Raw genomic sequence first — 19,371 nt, 5'->3', positions numbered from 1 at the left:
GCCATTGGATGAGTTGGTGTTTTTGTGCTATGAAGTACCAGGAACGAGATTAGAACCTCGTCTTAGGGACCAAACTGAATGATAAATTATAGCGAATGCTATCTGGCTACGGGATACTCCTTTCTCATTATAAAGTCTCACTTTGTAAACTGTTCCTAATATCTGTGGTTTATGTCGACTAGGGGGTGGATCTTTGCTATAAAAGATCTCAGTAGCCATTGTGTTGCCACTCTCAACGGTTCATTAGAAATAGTGAATTGTTGAAAGTCATTGCAAAGATCTTATTATTAAAGATGTAGTTTAAGTATAACTCTGATTGGTGTGTGAAGCTTGTCTCTCCTCATTTGGTAATACAGAAATTAACCACCACAGACTAACCTTGTGAAACTGTCCTATTATAATCTCCTGTTCTTGGACATAACTGAGTATGTGACTAACCTTGTGTATCATCCAGTGTTGCAAACCAGCTGCACCTGTGTCCTTGTATGAATAAAGTCCCTCCCAGGAACAGGAAACTATAAAGATATGTGCTCATCACCCAATGCTTCAGGAATTCAGACTGTCTACACTGCGCTGTGTAATTCTGTTATTCTCTCTGAGCTCAGAAATAAAGAATCTTGGTTTGACTTGGACTCCAGCAGATCCTTATTTTATAATATCCACCACAACTCTCCCACGGATTGCTGTTTATCATTGTCTCAGTAAAGAGTTCTTTGTTTTACTTTCCTGGGGTCATTTACAAGCCTCCCACTGGTTGAATAAACTTTGCTTCCATGTCATTTCAACAAACAAATCCATGTGATGTTTGATTAATGTGGAAAACTGATTGGATTTGGAAAAAGCCATGAACATCAGGTATTTTTTATTTTTCACCGAACTGGCAACCTAAATCCAATGACAGGCGACATTTTGTGTAGTAGTAGGACTGCTGCTTCCTATCTGACTGGTAATAGGACTTCACTGCTACTTCCTACCTGACTGGTAATAGGACTTCACTGCTACTTCCTATCTGACTGGTAGTAGGACTTCACTGCTACTTCCTATCTGCCCGGTAGTAGGACTTCTATAGGAATGAAGATATAAGATAGCATAACGTCCTGTAGGCAGTGTAGCATAACTTCCTGTAGGCAGTGTAGCATAACTTCCTGTAGGCAGTGTAGCATAACTTCCTGTAGGCAGTGTAGCATAACTTCATGTGAAAGTAGTGAAATAAATGACATGGAATGAAAAGGTGTGGTATTTACTTCTGAGTTTGTCCAATGTATATTGTGTGATCAAAATCTACTATAAAATGATAGTTTTCTTAGTTTACCAAACTGAATTGCTAATCAACATTCCCCAGCATAAACAGCAGCCTCGGAACAAATTCATATTTACAATGACAGCATGGCAAAATGCCTCCTGTGGGGCAGTAAAAACAGCTCTGGTTATTTTGAAAATACTTTGTATTAAGTTGTTAGCAAGAATAAACAATGTAATTAACATTTTCCCAAACTGCGTCACCCAAACTAGTCAGCAGATGACGTATAATCTAGTCGACGGGACCGTTCGACACAAGGCTACTGATTCAGACAGATCGGCAGCTTACTAGCCAACGTTCTATAATGAAAACAGGTACATTCTGAAAGATTTTGATGTGATAACAAAAATGTTATTCACGTCTGAATTCAGGATAATACTGTTTGTTTTATTTTACTTAAATGTTATTATTTATGTATCATACTATGCGAATACACTACCAAGCAATGCAAGTAGATATTTGGAATTAACCCCAAAGAAGGTTTTGATCAATAATTTATTAAGAAAACCAGTAGTCATGATCAGACTATGCTTCCTATTCAGGCATCATATAATGCACAGCCACATGCAAATACATCAACTCCACCAATAAAATATTGAAAACTTTAACATGACTACTGGTGATGTCATTAATTTCGTCACCATCCATCAATGGTTAAATTGCATTATTATTCTTTGTACATGGTGTGCCCGCCTCCTGAGTATGACTAGAAGTCCACTCGGAATACCTCTTCTCTGCCGTCGGCGACGAGCCCTGGGAGGTACGAACAAAGGATCACATTCTGGAAAGTTGTATTCCTGGTCGTAATGCTGGTGAGTTACCGCCGCTCTGATATCCAAATGTTATTTCCGGCTGTATGTAATGACACAACAAACGTCCTGGGCTAATAGAAATAACAAAACACTGCAAAGTTGCTGAGGAGCCAGAAGCAGAGTTTAGAACATGTCTCTTGGGAATATTTTAACTTGGCACATACAGTATTCAGACCCCTTGACCTTTCACCTTACAGCCTTATTCTAAAATGGATTAAATCTTTTTTTCCCCCCTCATCAATCAACACACAATACCCCATAATGACAGAGTGAAAACAGGTTTGAATTTATTTGCAATTTTTGTGGTGTTGTGAACAATTATAAATGTACACTGACACATCGCGACCCACCATTAACAGGGTCGCGACCCATACTTTAAGAAAGGCGGTTGTAGGGTCATACCCAAGACTCGAAGCTGTAATCGCTGCCTAGGGTGCTTCAACAAAGTACTGAGTAAAGGGTCTGAATACTTATGTAAATGTGATATTTCAAAAAAACATTTTTTATGTTAACCTGTTTTTACTTCGTCATTATTGGGTATTGTGTAGATTGATGATTAAAAAAATATATATTTTAGAATAAGGCTGTCACGTAACAAAATGTGGAAAAAGTCAAGGGGCCTGAATACTTCCGAAGGCATTGTATTTGCACCCTCTCAGTGAACTAATTCTAAAAAAGACCAAAAATTTGGTCTCAGCCTCCAGAGGCCAAATGGAGCTCCGTACTGCACCGCCAAGCACCTCCCAAATGTTGTACCAATGCGGACAGCTCTGTATAGCTTCTCATTGTCATGATTGGTCAATGCGGCAACTTCAGGAGAGTAATGGCACAATCTGCGAAAGCCAGCAGGAGAGGGAGGAGAATGGTTGGGTCAGGTTAAAACCTCTTCCGGATAGGACCCTTCATCTCAATTTCCACCTAAAATTACCCAAATCTAACTTAAGTTTGTGGAGATGTGAAATTAATGTAGGAGAATATAACACATCTGGTAAAAGATAAAAACATGTTTTCAATTTTTATTTGATAATCTTTGAAATGCAAAAGAAAGGACATACATTGATATAGGACGCTGGGGGTCATTTATTTTTATTGAGATATCCTCCTCTTTTACTCCAAAAGGTTCTTCCTTTTCTTTTAATTTTACGGCATCTTCCTCCTTTTTGATTCTGAAAGCTTCTACCTCTTTTTCCACTTTGACAACCTCTTTCCCATATTCCTCTTTCACTGTAATATCATCCTCTTGTTTCAATGTGATAACCTCCTCTTCCTCCTTTATCATCCTGAAAGCTTCTTTGCCTCCTTTCACCAGAGTTTTTCTCCGTCTAGATTAGTGAGTTTATGATCCGGGAGATTAGCCTAGTGCAGTATCAATGTAACACATTAGCTAATTTAACAAGCAAATTACGTTCAAATTAACCAGTGGTAAACAGAATTATGTTCAAAACACTAAGAGTAATATACACAAGATTGGTCTAAGGCTTCAATGTTTCGGTTTTAGGTTTCCTAGCAAAGCACAACGTGGTTAAATCAGAAGCCTTTTGTCGCTGTTGAAGAAGCCTCCTGTCCCGTCCACTAGATAATACGTCACGCAAGAAGCATCACCTGAAAATCTCATATCGCCATCTGCTGACTGGAGTGGGTAACGCAAATTGGAAAAATATGATTTACAATGTTCCGTCTGACAAGCAATGTCATAAGAAGTAATTTAAAAACAACCAGATGTTATTTTCTCTTACTTCTTACAGCCAATACTTTCCTCCATGATTGGCCTGCCTATTAGGAAGGATTAGGTGACAGATTGCATATTCCGAGCTAAATTGACCAAGGCTCATTGTTGACAACAAATAACACTTCATATAATGCTGCACAAATACAATGAAAACTTCTCTCACCCAGTGGTATATGTGCTATTTAGGTGAGTGTTGGTGTCTCCCATCTCCACAGAGGAACTCTAGATCTCTGTCAGAGTGACCATCAGCTTCTTGGTCACCTGCCTGACCAGGGCCCTTCTCCCCCGATTGCTCAGTTTGGCCAGGCGGCCAGCTCTAGGAAGAGCCTTGGTGGTTCCAAACTTTTCCATTTAAGAACGATGGTAGCCACTGTGTTCTTTGGGAACTTCAATGCGGCAGATTATTATTTTTTTGTCTCCCTTCCCCAGAACTGTGCCTCGACACAATCCTGTGTCGGCGCTCTACGGACAATTCCTTCAACCTCATGGCTTGGTTTTTGCTCTGACTTGCGCTGTAAACTGTGGGACCTTATATAGACTGGTGTGTTTCTTTCCAAATCATGTCCAATCAATTGAATTTACCACAGGTGGACTCCAATCAAGTTGTAGAAACATATCAATTATGATCAATGGAAACAAAATGCATCGGAGCTCAATTTCAATTATCATAGCAAAGGGTCTGAATACTTATGTAAATAAGGTATTTCTGTTTAAAAAAATATATACATTTGTAATAATTTCTAAAAACCTGAATACTTTCCAAAGGCACTGTATGTATAAACATATATTTTCCTTTGTTTTCCACTAACCCTACCACCCCCTAACCCTACCACCCCCTGATTGGAGGAAACTAATGTGCAACAACTATTAGGCTTCTACGTCCAGCTTATACATACTATGTACATTTTACAGACACAGTGTATTATACAATAGTTATATTTAGTTTGTTTTTAATCCTATCCTTCAGTTACCCTAAACCTCTCCCATCTATCTCTGAAGACCATCCAGTCCTATCCTTCAGTTACCCTAAACCTCTCCCATCTATCTCTGAAGACCACCCAGTCCTATCCTTCAGTTACCCTAAACCTCTCCCATCTATCTCTGAAGACCATCCAGTCCTATCCTTCAGTTACCCTAAACCTCTCCCATCAATCTCTGAAGACCATCCAGTCCTATCCTTCAGTTACCCTAAACCTCTCCCATCAATCTCTGAAGACCACCCAGTCCTATCCTTCAGTTACCCTAAACCTCTCCCATCTATCTCTGAAGACCACCCAGTCCTATCCTTCAGTTACCCTAAACCTCTCCCATCTATCTCTGAAGACCACCCAGTCCTATCCTTCAGTTACCCTAAACCTCTCCCATCTATCTCTGAAGACCACCCAGTCCTATCCTTCAGTTACCCTAAACCTCTCCCATCTATCTCTGAAGAACACCCCGTTTGAGAACACCCTATTTGCCATATATTTTTAACTGTGCTATTTCACAAAAGTTATTGACTTTTATATTCTCATCGTTGCTACAGATTGTAAATAAAAAATAAACATGTTTGATAAAAGTATTATTATTTTATTAATCAATTGACTATGACTTTTCAAATCACCCAGTAGTGCTGTCTGCAGAGTTATCTCCAGGTAAATGTTGCCATTCCTTGACCTGCGACCAAAGACAAGCAACATATGGACAGTACCAAAACAAATGATCTAATGATTCTGTGTCTTCGCAGCTAAATATGCAGAGGTTCGTTGTATCCCCTATATATATTTTGTAAAATAATTTCAATTGAAAAATTCTAAGTTTTGAATCTGGTGTCATTCACAATTTTCATGAACCAAGTTTGGTCTTTAAAGCAGGGCTGACAGACAAGATTCTTCCCTTTCCCCCCTTCCACTTGTCTCTTCCATTTTTGTGGTAATGCTGCAATTAGTTGGTTGTAATTTTGGGAAGTGCAGACATTTCCATATATTTTTATGAGCTGCATGTGTGACAACTCCACCAGTCCTATTGATGGTATAATTTACAAAGATCATACCTTTTTCATGTAATCAATTTTATTTATTTATTTTGATCAGTTACTATATTTTAGTTTAACCATTTTTAAAAATTATTTGTTTGGTCTTTTCTGGTGGATTAAACTGAAATTGCAACCAACTTTCTAAGGCTTGTTTTAAAAAATAACGATCTTTTGGAGATGATTTCATTTTCAAATAACTGAAAGTGAGAGGTTGTAATCTGAATAAAGAGAAAAAGGCCATTCTTGAACATCGGGTGAGACATTCTTACTAATCTGATAGAGAACCAGGTCGGAATAAAAGTAGAACTTTTGTATGATTGAAGCTTTTAGTTAGAGATCTAATGCTTTAATAATTAATCATTTCTGCCCTCCAAATTCATATTCATTATATAAATAGTCCTATTTAATTTAGTCTTGCTTGCTGATATAAATACAATTGAATATTTTTTTTTTCTCGTATAATTTAAAAGGGGACTGGGAGACAAGTCAGGATCGAGGCAAATATGAACGGAGCAAAGTACAGAGAGATCCTTGATAAAATCCTGCTCAGGACCTCAGACTGGGACAAAGGTTCACCTTCCAACAGGACAATGACCCTAAGCACACAGCCAAGACATCGCAAAAGTGGCTTCGAGACAAGTCTCGGAACGTCCTTGAGTGGGCCAGCCAGAGCTCGGACTTGAACCGGATCGAACATCTCTGGAGAGAGCTCTGGTGCACGTTTTCATCAAGGATCTCTCTGTACTTTTCCCTATTGATCTTTCCCTCGATCCTGACTAGTTTCCCAGTCCCTGCCACTTAAAAACATCCCCACAGCATGATGCTGCCACCTCCATGCTTCACCGTAGGGATGATGCCAGGTTTCTTCCAGATGTGACGCTTGGCATTCAGGCCAAAGAGTTCAATCTTGGTTTCATCAGACCAGAGAATCTTGTTTCTCATGGTCTGAAAGTCCTTTAGGTGCCTTTTGGCAAACTCCAAGCTGGCTTTCTTTTGTCTTTTACGGAGAAGTGGCTTCCGTCTGGCCACTCTACCATAAAGGCCTAATTGGTGGAGTGCTGCAGAGATGATTGGTCTTCTGGAAGGTTCTCCCATTTCCACAGAGGAACTCTTGAGCTCTGTCAGAGTGACCATCGGGTTCTTGGTCACCTCTCTGACCAAGGCCCTTCTCCCCCTATTGCTCAGTTTGGCTGAGCCGCCAGCACTAGGAAGGGTCTTGGTGGTTCTAATCTTCTTCCATTTAAGAATGATGGAGGCCACTGTGTTCTTTGGGACCTTCAATGTGGCAGAAATGTTTTGGTCCACTTCCCCAGATCTGTGCCGTGACACAATCCTGTCTCAAAAGGAATATATCACATCAAATATAGGCTACTTAAAGTTCAAGTTAGATCACACATTCCGCCGATTGTTGTTGAAAAACGTTTCTTAAACAGAACAAAACGGGGATAAACATACCTGAATTTGTCCAATAGAAACTCTCGTTTGCAACTGTTGGACTAATGACTACACCCTAGATCAGCTAGATGCATGCAAGAGTGTGCAAGGTGGTATTGAATATGTCACTGTCTATCACCTCAAATTTTTCTCTCGACCAGTGTGCACCTACGTTGTAAACTTTAATTCATAGGCTAGGTTGTAGAAACCTCATGATAGGTATAGGGGAATTGTTAGTATCAGTAGTAGCCTAAACCTATCGCTGTTACATTGAACAATGTTAATGGAATATGATTGGCAGTCATCTAATATGCTGTAATAGAAATAAGGCCATGCTCATGAAAAAACAAATCGTTCTGCCTCATCTTAAACGGCACTGTTAGGATGGTGGACCATCTTGCTACACATGGGAAACTGTTGAGCTGGAAAAACCCAGCAACTTTGCAGTTCTTGACACAAACCGGTGCACCTGGCACCTACTACCATCCCCCGTTCAAAGACACTTAAATATTTTGTCTTCCTCATTCACCCTCTGAATGATACACATACACAATCCATGTCTCATTTGTCTCAAGGCGTAAAAATCCTTATTTAACCTGACTCCTCCCCTTCATCTACACTGATTGAAGTGGATTTAACTTGTGACATCAATAAGGGATCATATCATTCACCTGGATTCACCTAGTCAGTTTATGTCATGGAAGGAGCAGGTGTTCTTAATGTTTTGTAGACTCAGTGTAAAGCACTACAGATAATCAAGTGCTATTTGAATGTGACGCATTTGCTCTATTGTTTACAGCGGGGTTGGGAAATTCCAGTCCTCGAGGGCCTGATTAGTGTCACAGTTTTGCCCCAGCCCCAGCTAACACACCTGACTTCAATAGTCAACAATTCATGATCTTCAGTTTAGAATGCAATTTGATTAATCAGCTGTGTTTGCTAGGGAGGGAGAAAAAGTGTGACATCAATCAGGCCCCGAGGACTGGAGTTGCCCACCCCTGGTTTACAGGATGATTTGTATCTTAAAGAGCGTAGCTTTAAGGGAATAGTACCGTCACATCTAAATAAAAACGAATGTAAAAAATGAACAGAGCAAATGTGTATTAAAACACTACCTAATCATATAAGTATTTATTCAACATTTACATATTCATATTGTAATGAAACAGTAGGGAGCAGGTCTCGAACCCTCGACCTTCTAGTCCGAGGTCCGGCGCGCTATCGACTGTGCCGCAAAAGCATGCTCGTGCGGCAGGGTCGATTTCCGCAATTATAAACCCAGGGTCGCTATTATTATTACACTATTAAGCTTCTACGTCTGTATACAGGACGGTATTATTTGTAAGACGTAAGAGACAATATATCAGCTTATTGTTAAATTATTATGACGTTCTTTCCAATACAAAAGTGTAGTAACTATTGTTTCCAAACTGCGTTACCCACTCCAGCCAGCAGAAGGTGATGGGAGTCTTTCAGGTGATGCTTCTTGCGTGACGTATAATCTAGTGGACGGGACAGGAGGCTTCTTCAACAGCGACTAAAGGCTTCTGGTTTAACCACGCGGTGCTTTGCTAGCAAACCTAAAACTCTTTAGACCATTCTTGTGTATATTACTCTTAGTGTTTCGAACATAATTCTGTTTACCTATCTACTGGTTCATTTATACACGTAATTTGCTTGTTAAATTAGCAAATGTGTTACATTGATACTGCACTAGGTTAATTTCCCGGAGCATAAACGCACAAATCTAGACGGAGAAAGAAACTCTGGTGAAAGGAGGCAAAGAAGCTTGAAGAATGAAAAAGGAGAAACAAGAGAATGATATTACAGTGAAAGAGGAATATGGGAAAGAGGTTGTCAAAGTGGAAAAAGAGGTAGAAGCTTTCAGAATCAAAAAGGAGGAAGATGCCGTAACATTGAAAGAAGAGGGAGAACCTTTTCGAGTAAAAGAGGAGGATATCGCAATAAAAGAGGAGACTGAAGTTCCGATTACCACCAGTGAGTACTGTCTTAAAAACAGGGACACAAACTATGCAGTAGTTGAACTGTTTTTTTAAGGGGCATTCTACTGAAGTTCTGCACTTTGATATGTTGTTCAGTTCTGTAGGAGTTGTTTAAGGGGCAATCTGCCATTGGTACATATATTTTGTGCACTTCAAAATTGTATTTATTGAATTCTCTATGTGGTCTATATTAAAGTGCACTTATTCTAATATAACAGGCTTTTAAAATATAATATACAGTGCATCATTTCTACTTAAAATATCAAAGGGACGCAAAATGCACCCATTTTGTGGAACGGCCCTTTAACATTTGCATCACAGTGGTGGGAAAAGTACGCAATTGTCATACTTGAGTAAAAGTAAAGATACCTGAATAGAAAATTACTCACGTAATAGTGAGTCACCTAGTAAAATACTTCCTGAGTAAAAGTCAAAAATATACTGAAGTATCAAAAGTAAAAGTATATAAATAATTTCAAATTCCTTATATTAAGCTAAATTTTTATTTTATTTACGGATAGCCAGGGACACACTCCAACTCTCAAGACAATCTACAATTGAAACGTGTGTTTAGTGAGTCTGCCAGATCAGAGGCAGTGATGATTACCAGGGATGTTCTCTTGATTAGTGCATGAATTGGACCATTTTCCTGTCCAGCTAAGCCTTCAAAATGTAATGAGTACTTTTGGGTGTCTGGGAAAATGTATGGAGTAAAAAGTACATCATTTTCTTTTGGAATATAGTGAAGTAAAAGTCAAATTAGTCAAAAATAGTAAAGTACAGATTCCCTGAAACTACTTAAATCGTACTTTGAAGTATTTTTTTAACTTAAGTACTTTATACCACTGATCACAAAAATAAAAGCATAATTAAACTGGCTAATTTAGGCCCTTTTTAGACATATATTCATGCCTCTTGTAACACTCTGTAATTGCAATAGAAGGTCATAAGTTTACCATCTGTTTGATGTTCTCATTCACACAGGAGAGAGACATGACTATGGTGGATCCTCTGGGGAGCATCAACAACATCCTGCTGATGAGGAAGAGAAGAGTCTCTCCAGATCAGAACACCAGATGGTACAGCTTGGTTTGGTCTAGTATACAGCTTGCTCTATCGGGGTCCGGGCTGGGTTTCTGTAATGCACTTTATGTCAACAGTGACATAAGCATCCATAATGATATGTGTCTGTCCCCTCTCTATGGTTACCAGGACAATGCTAGCCCTTCCACCCTCCCGGAGTCCCCGTGTCGTGCCTCTCCCGGTAGCGCCTCACTGCTGGGTATGAAGAGGTTGTCTGTGCTGCTGGTGGACTGCAGGAAAACAACGGGGCTGAGTGGAACTGTGAGAGGAGGAGAAGAGAAGAAAGGATCAGATTTGACATATCAAAGTAAGTGCTGTAGTTTAGTTTGAACAAATACAATAGATCTGCCCACTGGTATCTGTTACCAGGACAACCAGCAGAGTTGTGTTAGTTGACATGAAGATGGACTGGTATCTTTTACTAGTAGGGCTGTCACAGACTAATAAAAATCTTGTTTGACTTAGTCACCTGTTCTTTCGACCAATCAATTGGTACACATTTTAAACGTGTATTTCTATATATACACTACCGTTGAAAAGTTTGGGGTCAATTAGAAATGTCCTTGTTTTGAAAGAAAAGCAAATTTTTTGTCCAATAAAATAACATCAAATTGATCAGAAATAAAGTGTAAACATTGTTAATGTTGTAAATGACTGTTGTTGCTGGAAATGGCAGATTGTTTTATGGAATATCTACATAGGCGTACAGAGGCCCATTATCAGCAACCATCACTCCTGTGTTCCAATGGCACTTTGTGTTACCTAATACAAGTTTATAATTTTAAAAGGCTAATTGATCATTAGAAAACCCTTTTGCAATTATGTTAGCACAGCTGAAAACTGTTATGCTGATTTAAAGAAGCAATAAAACTGGCCTTCTTTAGACCAGTTGAGTGTCTGGAGCATCAGCATTTGTGGGTTTGATTACAGGCTCAAAATGGATCAATTAGCCTTTTAAAATGATAAACTTGGATTAGGTAACACAACGTGCCATTGGAACACAGGAGTGATGGTTGCTGATAATGGGCCTCTGTACGCCTATGTAGATAATCAGCCATTTCCAGCTACAATAGTCATTTACAACATTAACAATGTCTACACTGTGTATATGATCAATTTGATGTTATTTTAAATGGACAAAAAAATTGCTTTTCTTTCAAAAACAAGGACATTTCTAAGTGACCCCGAACTAATGAATGGTATTGTATATCCTCACACCATCCATGTTGTAAACAGCGTTCTGCATGAATTCCGACTCAACTTGCAACAAAACAATTTTATGAAATCTAATTTTGTTAGAAATCTAACATTGTTTAACATGGTCAACTTTGGTTTCTGTGCAATCTTCAGACACTCTAGAAGGCAACCAAACTTGTTTCATCATTCTACATTATGTATTGGCTATACAACACCTGAATTAGCCCATGAAGGGTCTTGGTCCAATGACCACCTATCGTTTTGAAACCTAGCTAGATAGCCAATGAGCTGGGCTTTCCAGCAGTATGTGAATGCCGTTTGTAGGACAAACAGCCATCATGCTAGAGCTGTGCACAACAGAGTTCATTCTCTGGTGAAAGGAAACAGGACGCACTGTAGTTTACGTTTCACAGCAGTTCCTTCTCTTCTACAAACTTCTCAAATCTGAACAAGTTAAACATGGCTACTAAGAGTGGAAAAGCTAAATCTCAGTCCAAGTATAAACATTTTGATGATATTATTGCAGAAATTGACCAGGAGAGTGACACAGAAGGAATGGATGAGGACTCTGTGAGTGACCACAGTTATGATTCCAGCGCGGAAGAAATGTTTTTGGAAGGAAAAGATCCACTTTTAGACCAGTAAGTAAAATAGGTTTTTGCTTCTCATGCTAATGCAGTTGTTTAAATGGTTGCATATTCATTTTATATATTTTTTTGATTTATATATATATATATATATTTATACACACAGTCGAAGTTTACATACTCTTAGGTTGGAGTCATTATAACTCGTTTTTCAACCACTCCACAAATTTCTTGTTAACCTCACTAGGGTATGTGGGACGGTAGCGTCCCACCTCGTCAACAGCCCGTGAAACTGCCGGGCGCCAAATTCAAAACAGAAATCCCATAATTTAAATTCCTCAAACATACAAGTATTTCACACCATTTTAAAGATACACCTGTTGTAAATCCAGCCAAAATGTCCGATTTCAAAAAGGTTTTACGACGAAAGCACACCAAACGATTATGTTAGGTTAGAGCCAAGTCACAGAAAAATACAGCCATTTTTCCAGCCAAAGAGAGGAGTAACAAAAAGCAGAAATAGAGGTAAAATTAACTTCTCTTAACTACCGATCCCGGATCCGGGTTTGAAAATAGACAACATACGGTGATCGCCACAAATAGTCATATTAAACATTCCTGAAAATACAAGTGTCTCACATGCTTCAAAAGCCTAGAATCTTGCTAATCCAACTGCGTTGTCAGATTTAAAAAAGGATTTACTGCAAAAGAATAGGATGAGATTATCTGAGCTCAGCGCTCCATAACTGTTGTAACTTTAATGTGTTACAGAGTTAATGTTTACGTTAATTCATTGAGCTGTATCTAAAGATATTTCTTTACAGTTATTTACATATGTAATTGTATTGGTTGGTATTGAATTACGCTTTTGAATGCAAGTTCCAGAATGCCTTGCGACAGGAAGTAGAGAGTGAACGTTAATTAAGTGCAATTGACAGGTGATTATGGGGAATGGCTCCTTTGCGCTAGCATCTTACTGGCATTGCTCTGTAGAATCGAAAGTTGTTAAATGTAACGTGATCAAGTATTATTACTAAAAGAAGCTTTCATATCAAACCCGACGTTCCGAGTCATTACTTTGAAGATAGTTATTCTATAATAACAAACTGCTTTTCCAACCAGCACTAGCGTAACATTACCACAGATTGCATTGAAATAAATCGTTTACCTTTGAAGATCTTGCTCTGTTTGCAATCCCAAGGTTCGTTGTTACACACTGAATGGTCTTTTGTTCGGTTAAATCCATTTTTTATAGCCTAACACGAAACATTTTGTGAACGCTTATGTCGTTGAATTTCATTTCATTAAATTTTCGACGAAACATCCGACCTAAATACACTGACTAAACCTGACGTTATCCAGTCATGTTTGGTTTCCTTGCAATCAACTGTTTGTTTGTAACACAACCAAACTTGATGGGTCATTTCGCGGGACGTATTGAGCCGAAAAAAACGATTGGAAGACAACGAGTAACGAGCTCATTGTGCACCAATTATATGACCACTGTCTCGTTGATTGACTGAATTTTAACCCAATGACCACTCATCGTCTTGAAATCTAGCTGGGTAGATAGTGCCATTTACCTCTGTTCGTTGGCTATCAAATGGTTCTTTGTTTGAAGACCAACCCATACATGAAATGCAGGCGTAACGAGTGTCTTTTACCTTTGCGTTTAGAACTGGAAGGAACGGAAGTTATTACGCACAGCAGTATTTCGGCAACTTGCATCTTCAGCTGTTTATTTATCCAACATCATGGCGAATAAGTCAGGGAAAGCTAAATCTAAGACTAGATATACGAATGTAGACAACATTTTAGAGGAAATTGATCGTGAAAGTGATACAGAACTGTTTTTTGAGGAAGACTCCATTAGCGATCACTCCTATGATTCTGAAACTGAGGCCTATATTTTGAACGGAGAGGACATTGTTTTGGACTGGTAAGTTCTTGTCACGCTAATGCCGTTGTTTGAAATTAATAATATAAAATATTATTTGTGATTGTTTTTACATTTTATTTGCAATAAAAATGTAATGAAATGTGTAAAGTACATGTTGGCTATTCATTGTGAGTGAGGATACATTTGTATGTATGTGAACGACCCATAGCCTATGTTTGTGTGTGTGTGTATATATATATATATACACTGCTCAAAAAAATAAAGGGAACACTTAAACAACACAATGTAACTCCAAGTCAATCACACTTCTGTGAAATCAAACTGTCCACTTAGGAAGCAACACTGATTGAATTTCACATGCTGTTGTGCAAATGGAATAGACAAAAGGTGGAAATTATAGGCAATTAGCAAGACACCCCCAATAAAGGAGTGGTTCTGCAGGTGGTGACCACAGACCACTTCTCAGTTCCTTTGCTTCCTGGCTGATGTTTTGGTCACTTTTGAATGCTGGCGGTGCTTTCACTCTAGTGGTAGCATGAGATGGAGTCTACAACCCACACAAGTGGCTCAGGTAGTGCAGCTCATCCAGGATGGCACATCAATGCGAGCTGTGGCAAGAAGGTTTGCTGTGTCTGTCAGCGTAGTGTCCAGAGCATGGAGGCGCTACCAGGAGACAGGCCAGTACATCAGGAGACGTGGAGGAGGCCGTAGGAGGGCAACAACCCAGCAGCAGGACCGCTACCTCCGCCTTTGTGCAAGGAGGAGCAGGTGGAGCACTGCCACAGCCCTGCAAAATGACCTCCAGCAGGCCACAAATGTGCATGTGTCTGCTCAAACGGTCAGAAACAGACTCCATGAGGGTGGTATGAGGGCCCGACGTCCACAGGTGGGGGTTGTGCTTACAGCCCAACACCGTGCAGGATGTTTGGCATTTGCCAGAGAACACCAAGATTGGCAAATTCGCCACTGGCGCCCTGTGCTCTTCACAGATGAAAGCAGGTTCACACTGAGCACATGAGCACATGTGACAGACGTGACAGAGTCTGGAGACGCCGTGGAGAACGTTCTGCTGCCTGCAACATCCTCCAGCATGACCGGTTTGGCGGTGGGTCAGTCATGGTGTGGGGTGGCATTTCTTTGGGGGGCCGCACAGCACTCCATGTGCTCGCCAGAGGTAGCCTGACTGCCATTAGGTACCAAGATGAGATCCTCAGACCCCTTGTGAGACCATATGCTGGTGCGGTTGGCCCTGGGTTCCTCCTAATGCAAGACAATGCTAGACCTCATGTGGCTGGAGTGTGTCAGCAGTTCCTGCAAGAGGAAGGCATTGATGCTATGGACTGGCCCACCCGTTCCCCAGACCTGAATCCAATTGAGCACATCTGGGACATCATGTCTCACTCCATTCACCAACGCCACGTTGCACCACGGACTGTCCAGGAGTTGGCGGATGCTTTAGTCCAGGTCTGGGAGGAGATCCCTCAGGAGACCATCCGCCACCTCATCAGGAGCATGCCCAGGCGTTGTAGGGAGGTCATACAGGCACGTGGAGGCCACACACACTACTGAGCCTCATTTTTTGACTTGTTTTAAGGACATTACATCAAAGTTGGATCAGCCTGTAGTGTGGTTTTCCACTTTAATTTTGAGTGTGACTCCAAATCCAGACCTCCATGGGTTGATAAATTTGATTTACATTGATCATTTTTGTGTGATTTTGTTGTCAGCACATTCAACTATGTAAAGAAAAAAGTATTTAATAAGAATATTTCATTCATTCAGATCTAGGATGTGTTATTTTAGTGTTCCCTTTATTTTTTGAGCAGTGTGTATATATGGAATGGAGTAGAATGTAACAGCAAACCCATACATCTCAACAGAGCCAGCATGCTTTCTCTAACTAGGCTATATATTACGGTTAGAGGGAGCATGGCCGAGGCGCGTGTGTCTGTTGCTACACCCCACCCCCACATGAAATGGCCTATTTGAGGCAGGCCCACAAAATGGCCAAAGTGAAATGGAACAGTACTTTATGTTCCCTGTACTCTTTATATCTGTTTATTATACCTGTTGATACAGGGCTCAAATGTGAAACTATTCTAACTGAAAATTTTCATTCACAGTGGCACTGATTCCGACTGGGAGCCCCCAGCGCCAACTTGTTCATCCAGCTGGACCCCTGCTGTCTCTGGGCCATCTACAGGTGTGAAGGCACCGACAAAGAAGCGGAAGAGGGGAAGTGTGCCACCTGCTAACAAAGGGACAGAAGGGCGTTGGCACACTGTCCTAGAAGATGATGTGGAGCCACCCCAACCAACTTTTCGGCCGAAAAGGAAACCAGGACCTCAGGTGAACTCGACCACAATTTACAGCCCCCTTCAGCTTTTTCAGTTGTTTTTCACACAATCCGTTGTAGATTCGCTCGTGTCTAACACGAATAAGTATGGGAAGAAGAAGCAGGCAGGCAAAAAGGTAGCATGGAAGCCCATATCCATGTCAGACTTTTTCTGCTACCTTTCACTGGTCATCTACATGGGGATGGTGAAGCTGAAAAGCCTGACGGACTACTGGAAAACGTCATCACTCTACCAACTGCCTTTCCCCATGACCGTTATGTCCTGCAAAGGGTTTCTGGTTCTCTCACAGGCGCTTCATATCAGTGACCCAAAGGTTGATGAAGCGAATGACAAGAAGAGAGGCACAGCAACGTTTGATAGACTGTGCAAAATCAAACCTCTCTACTCCAGCATCGTTGAGGCCTGCAAGACGTACTTTCAGCCAGCCCAGAACGTGTCAATCGATGAGAGGATGGTAGCCTCAAAGGCCAGAATTGGCCTCAAACAATACATGCGAAACAAACCAACCAAGTGGGGTTACAAGCTGTTTGTGTTGGCTGATTCTGTGTGTGCCTACACATGCAATTTTTTTGTCTGAGGGGAGGAACAGTTTTGCTACCGGTAAGGGACTTGGCTATGACTCTGTAATGGAGTTATTGGATTTTCAACTGCTAGGGAAGGGCTACAAACTGTTTGTGGATAACTTCTACACAAGCCCTACCCTGTTTGCAGACCTTAGGAAGCGGGAAGTGTGGGCTTGTGGCACCATTCGTACCAACAGGGTGGGCTTTCCGAAGACGAAGGTGAACGACATGCCTGAGCGGGCTGAGCGGGGGACCATGCGATGGGTCCGTGAAGATGGCCTGCTTTTTGTAAAGTGGATGGATACCAGAGAGGTGGTGATGTGCACAACAATCCACAAGTCCTTCAGTGGGGATCATGTGGTCAGACGTGTCAAGGATGGTGCCGGGGTATGGACCACCAAAAATGTCCCCATTCCAACTGCAGTAAAGGACTACAACAAGAGCATGGGAGGTGTGGACCTATCAGATGCGCTGATAGGCTATTACAATGTTCTGCATAAGACAATGAAATGGTACAAGACCTTCTTCTATCATTTCGTCGACATTGCTGTGGTGAATGCATTCATCCTACACAAAGAAATGGCTAAGAGCTGTGGAAAGCCCTTCCTCTCACAGAAAGCCTTCAGAGAGCAGCTCATCAAGGAGCTTGCTGGCTACAGCACCACTGCACCATGCCCTGTCCCTTCTGCTCCTGCCACAAGTGTTCATCTGCCCAAATATATTTGTGCAGGCATGGATGTGCCTAAGGGCCAAAAGGGTACAGCATGGAGGCGTTGCTGTGTTGTTTGCAAGATGAAGTCCCCCATCACCTGCACCACATGCTCGGTGACCCTCTGCTTTACATCAGAAAGAGACTGCTATGGCATCTGGCATCAGCAGCAGAATATTGTGTAGAGCTTTGGCAAAGTGGGTGTGGTTATATCCTTCCTGTTTGGCCCTGTCTGGGGGTCTCATCGGATGGGGCCACAGTGTCTCCTGACCCCTCCAGTATTTATGCTGCAGTAGTTTTCTATTAACAGTGTGATTTAGAGCAAAAAGCAGAAACAGGGACAAATCAGAAACCTGGAAAACCTAAACGGAGAAAATGGAATTGGGTAAAAAAAAAAATATATACTTGATAGAGATGTTATATATAGATAGAGATGTTATAGAGCCCTAAATAATGTATAAATGTTCTCTTATTACTGGATTATCGAGGGATAGTGTAGAGTAACAGCTGTGTCCTTTAACCTCCCTGCTCCTCAATACTTCTTCCACTGGATCAAAGCTTCAGCCAAGTAGGATACATGATAGTGGCAACACATGGAGTTGGGTTTGATATAGTCATGGTAGGATACATGATAGTGGCAACACATGGAGTAGGGTTGGATATAGTCATGGTAGGATACATGATAGTGGCAACACATGGAGTAGGGTTGGATATAGTCATGGTAGGATACATGATAGTGGCAACACATGGAGTTGGGTTGGATATAGTCATGGTAGGATACATGATAGTGGCAACACATTGAGTTGGGTTGGTTATAGTCATGGTAGGATACATGATAGTGGCAACACATGGAGTTGGGTTGGATATAGTCATGGTAGGATACATGATAGTGGCAACACATGGAGTAGGGTTGGATATAGTCATGGTAGGATACATGATAGTGGCAACACATGGAGTAGGGTTTGATATAGTCATGGTAGGATACATGATAGTGGCAACACATGGAGTAGGGTTTGATATAGTCATGGTAGGATACATGATAGTGATAACACATGGAGTAGGGTTTGATATAGTCATGGTAGGATACATGATAGTGGCAACACATGGAGTAGGGTTTGATATAGTCATGGTAAGCAAAATACTTTTCTCAACATATTGTGCAGCTTTCTGTTGCAGGATCTTTTTATGGGGGGGTGCCCTTTGTTGTTTACACATCACACATGGTTATGGGTTTTAAAAAAGAAGACACCAGTACCATGTCAGATACAGTTTAAATGTATTCATATTTGAATTTGCATCCCAATATGACACTTTAAATACATAACAGAAGACTGAAATGTAACAAAATGCCTATTGTGTTTATTGAACTGTACACTGAGATGCTCAGTTGGTCAACATTCCCCTCCAGTGATTCCCCAACATCTTGTCAACATGTGCCTCAAAAATGGAGCTGATATCTTATACCAGTCATTCTTTATAGACATGTATCCATAACAAGGCTTAGGCCTCCCATATAGTCTGCAAAAACCTCTCCAAAATGTCACATTTTTTAAACATCTTTATTTTCATGCATATAACTTGTCATAAATCTTTTTATTACCAAATTCTATCTTTCGTGTGGACAATATTTTTTTCATGTTTTCATGAGTGTTTGAGATTAGGTCCCCGAATGGTCAAAAAACT

Source organism: Salvelinus namaycush, unplaced genomic scaffold (assembly GCF_016432855.1).
Source record: "Salvelinus namaycush isolate Seneca unplaced genomic scaffold, SaNama_1.0 Scaffold502, whole genome shotgun sequence".
NCBI classification, from domain to species: Eukaryota; Metazoa; Chordata; class Actinopteri; order Salmoniformes; family Salmonidae; genus Salvelinus; species Salvelinus namaycush.
This window is presented reverse-complemented; position numbering follows the sequence as displayed.